Source organism: Tupaia chinensis, unplaced genomic scaffold, assembly GCF_000334495.1.
Source record: "Tupaia chinensis unplaced genomic scaffold, TupChi_1.0 Scaffold149922_1, whole genome shotgun sequence".
NCBI lineage: Eukaryota > Metazoa > Chordata > Mammalia > Scandentia > Tupaiidae > Tupaia > Tupaia belangeri.
In genome coordinates, this window is record NW_006209766.1 from 382,941 (window position 1) to 387,692 (window position 4,752).

At 43.6% G+C, this 4,752-nt stretch overlaps 1 pseudogene; it reads left to right on the top strand.

Annotated features, from left to right (window-relative positions):
* The window catches only part of LOC114006722 (DNA replication complex GINS protein PSF1 pseudogene), a 2,817-nt pseudogene extending 1,308 nt beyond the window's left edge, over window positions 1–1,509 (top strand).
* The last annotated feature ends 3,243 nt before the right edge of the window (window positions 1,510–4,752 follow it).

A 4,752-nucleotide genomic window follows, 5' to 3' on the forward strand; every position in this document is an offset into this window, starting at 1 on the left:
GGTGGGGGGGGGGGGGAGGAATGGAAAGCAACTATAGACAGTGTGGGAAGAGGTGGGAAAAAGCAGAAGGTGAGAAATGGAGAAAAATAAATACATATATATATATATATATATATGAAACAAGAAATGGAAAATTGTCGATCCTAACATGTATGGTAAGCCACTATGTTTAATCTAGTGTGTTCTGGACAGGAAATCACATGTATGCTGGGATGATGCTCAGTGAATAAATGTTTGAATAAATGTAAAATTAAAAAAAATAAATGGTTTATTACTTGATGATAACGTGTATAGTATTCTCAACTGAACTGGTCTGAGGTGTTTTCACATTGTGTAAACTCTCTTTTTTGGGGGGGTTTTTTTTTGGAGAGATTTTCACTGTAGGACACGTGCGCTCGCCAGACAGACAGAGAGAGACATAGAGACAGAAAGTGAGAAATCACCCCCCAGGGGGGATGGTCACGCCGCAATCCCTTCTCCTCCATTCTCCTCTCGGGATCTTGGGCACGCACGCACACGCGCCCGGTGTGAGTTTTAAGTCACCGGGTCCAGGACACGAACCGCGGTCGACTACGTGGGAGTCCAGCGACATAGCCATTACGCTAACTGCTGGTTCCCGGGTAAACTCTCTTTACAAGCCAAATGATGTATAGCAATCTGATGTTTAAAAAAATAATAATAATAAATACTAAAGTAAATAAATAAAAATTTTAAAAAGTATAAGAAGAATAAAGTAAGGCAAAAAAAAAAACAATAAACAAAAACAGAACAAAACAAGGTTAAAAAATGGCTTGGTTTTGCCTGTTAAAGAAACAGTAGGCCCACTGACATTTGAAAAGACTCTCCATCTCATTAGAAGGAAAATGCAGAGGCGAGGAGCTAGAGCTGCAGGACAGTGCACAACAGGATCCCGGTTGCCAGGAGTTCCACAACTATTTCGACATGAGAGCTGGTGGTTGACTAAGTTGGAGGACTGGACACAGCCTTTAGGTTCTGCAAAAGCCGTAGAGCTGCCAGCTGTATCACGTGCCTGAACGGAGGCTGCCCGCCTTCAATGAGACACGTTCTGGGGGAGCAGAAAGTTTTGTATGAGAAAAACCAGTCCGATGTAAATAAAGTGAAGTCAAGCGGACAAAATAATTTGATATCAGCCATGAAATTTCGACCCTGTTAAATTGATGCTGCATGCCTGTATGACTGGTGGCTTTGGATCAGTGTCTTGCCAAATGCACACGTCTGACGAAGAAATGGAGTGGTTCAATCATTATAAAAGATCCCTTGCTACTTACGTGCGGTCACTGGGAGGAAATGAAGGTTTGACATCACACAGGGCATGAAACATCCAAAAAGCCTATATATTGGAGTGAAGTATCTTAAAGACTATGGAGAATTCAAAATTGATGATGATACTTGAGTTCTATTTAAAAAAAAAATAGCCAGCACTTTGCATCCCACTGGAAGTGTGAGCAGTTGATTAGACAGAAAGTTCTAGAGCACTTCTCATCCTGACCCACACTGAGGCACTCCCAGGGCTTCTAGCACTGCAAGGCTGAACCCAGCTTCTAGAACCTTCTCCACTTCACTCTCCACCCTCCCTCAACTCCTTTTTTTATTTCAAAAGTTATAGACATTCTTTACAATATCATAATTAAGGATTATAAGCTGTATCTTTTAAAAAATTTTTATTTATTCATTCATTTATTTTAATTTGATCAGAGAGAGACACAGAGAGAGAAAAAGAATGAGAAAAAGCAAGCCATCAGGTCCAGGACTCAAACTATGGTTGGCCATGTGGGACTGTCCAGCATCTTAACCACCACGCCACCTGCTGGTCCCTGCCCATAAGCTGTATTTTTAATCATAACATTCCTACTGTTGCTATTACAGTGTATTCTTTTAAATGGTAGTAAGTATTATTACATTTGATTCTTTCTCCCCCACCCCCCCAAGTAATGAGAGTCTGTTGGCTCCATGAGAAGAGGATGGATCTTGATGTATCATATGTGTTTTCTGGTGGTATGTAATGTATAAATCAGAGAGCCAAATTTCTGGAATGCATGATTCAAAACCATGTGGGCAGGTAAAGATGGTGGTCTATTAAAATTTTTTGCATATTCATTGTTTACTGACGGATTTGATCATCTGGCTGTTTGGAAGGAAGAAAGGAAAGAAAGGATACAGTGCACTTTGCCTATTTCCAGCCGTGGTCTTGGCATGGCTCATGACTGCAAGCTTGTGGGGTGAGCATCAGTGTCACCACTTTGCAGAGGGACATAGAAATTGGGGTGGTATACTGAACTGCAGTGCTAGAAGCCACATAGCCCCCACATGGGTTTAGATCCCAGGTTGACCAGAGCCAATCTAGGCACGCAACGTGCACACTCAAGATTCTGAGTTAGAGGGGTAGGAGAAGGGGACCGTGACATGATGAGGCCTTGTCAAGGATGCCTGTTTTTCTCTCATGTACACACACACTATCATGAATAAAATAATAAAAAGAAAGGGAACCAGCAGTTAGCGTAATGGCTATGTCGCTGGACTCCCACATAGTTGACTGTGGTTCGCGTCCTGGACCCGGTGGATTAAAACCCACACTGGGCGTGTGTGTGTGCGTGCCCAAGATCCCAAGAGGAGAATGGAGGAGAAGGGATTGCGGCGTGGCCATCCCCTCTGGGGGGTGATTTCTCGCTTTCTGTCTCTGTCTGTCTGGTGAGTGCATGCGCCCTGTAGTGAAAAATCTCTCGAAAAAAAAAAAAAAGGAAAAAGGAAAAATGCAAATTTAAGTCATGAATTACAATTTCACCTAGTAGATTGGCAAAATTTGACGACTTCACAAAACTGAGTGTTGGCACTAACAAAATTATACTAAATGAGTATAATTTTGAAAGCTACTTTGTCATTGTATGATAAAGTTATACATGGGAAAATATTTCGTCTGGGCAGATCTTTTCTTATAACATACTCAAATCTTGAAAGGAAGCCAGCTGGTGCTATGATTTTTTTAATTTTAAGATTTATTTTATTTTATTATTTTCTAATTTGCTACAGGGTATACACGCTCACCATTGAGAGACAGAGAAAGAGAGAGAGAGGGAAAATGAGAAAGCAAGGTCTAGGAACTGTGGGAGTCAGCGCCTAAACCACCAGGCCTCGTGCAGGCAAGCATACTCACTCAGCCTGAGTTTTAGAACTCTAGGTCTGGGACTCGAATCGTGGTCAACTATGTGAGTCTAGTGACAAAACTATCATGCCATCTCCTGGTCCCCCTGCCTAAATTTTTAATTACATTTTAATTTCACTTAAAAAATTATAAGTAGAATGGCTATAAATTATCTTGTACGTGTCAAGTACTTCTTCTGCGGATGATATTCATTAGACAATGCTTCTACATTAGTATAACATGTGAGTGTGATATTTAATTCCCAGAACTGTGACAGTTTAAAAAAAACATGGGGTGGGAAGGTGGCATAGTGTTTTAGGCCTTAAGACTCCCACATGATCTGCCTCCACTAGGGTCCTGAACCTAGTGGCTTGCTTACTTACGTTTTCTCTCTCTGGTGAGCACACATGAACTATAGCAAATTAAAAGATAATCAATAAAGTTAAATAAATAATTCTTTTAAAACTAAAAAAAAAAAATCTTTGTTCCCCAGAGACTTAGAGTCAGCAAAAGAATGCCAGTGTTTAACAGAGATAGAAAGCCTTTTCTAGGTCTAATGCAATGTTAGGGGCAGCATGCAGGGAGCACCCCCAAGTATTGGAATGAAGTGTCTGTTAGCAAGATTAATGTTGGTATAATCGATGTGACTTCCCCAGGCTCCGCAGAAAGTCTCAGCATAGAAGTGGGAATTCTGTCCTCAGAGACGATCTGTCTGCATGGGGTGGAAATGCCCTTGGTTGGCAAACAACTACTGTGACAGTCCAGGCACAGGACATTCTGGGGAGTACCGTTCTAGCCAAGAGGGCACCATATACTCGAAGACCATAGGAGTTGAAGAGTGGGGCAGTCAAGGTTTGGACGAGGGAAGACCTTTTCCTACAAAAGCCAGTTCGGGATACTGTTCCGGAGGGTCTTGTCCGCCTCTGAGAGGAGATCGCGTTTGTAAGCGCACAAATGACCCAAAAGACCTTGTCGCGGTCTAATACTGTGGGAAATGTAGTTTCCTGGTCCCAGCAACGGGTTCGTTCTCACAATTCACTGGAGGGCTGCCGGTGGATCTGGGAAGTACAGGTCACCAGAAGACGACTGTGTGCTCTTGGCACTTGGCCTATGCCCTGTTGACCCGCAGGGTCTACAGCTTCCGGTGGTATAATTTCATAAAAGCCGAGACAGGGCCCGGCAGGTGACGTGGTGGTTGAGAGTGCTGGACCCCCCCATGGTTGACAGCAGTTCGAGTCCCGGACCTGGTGGCTTGCTTTCTCATTTTCTCTCTCTCTGTCCCTCTCTCCTTAATTAATTAAGTTCAAGAAAATAATTCTTTAAAAATAAATAAAGGCCGAGACAATGTTTCTCGCGATAGGCCAGGTCCGCGTGGCCGCAGGGACTTCTGGGGATTGTAGTTTTCTGGGGACGAAAAGCCCTCCGTTCGCGGTCCGGCTAACTTTTGTCTCCGACGCGGAGGAGTCTGGGAAATGTCGCCCGGCTGTGGGAGCCGCTGTTTTTCGTTCCGGCGGTTGTTCCAGGCCTGGTGGCGGACTCCGGGAATCTGAAGGGACTCGGGGTAGAGCAATTCCCGGAGCCTGCGGCCGTTG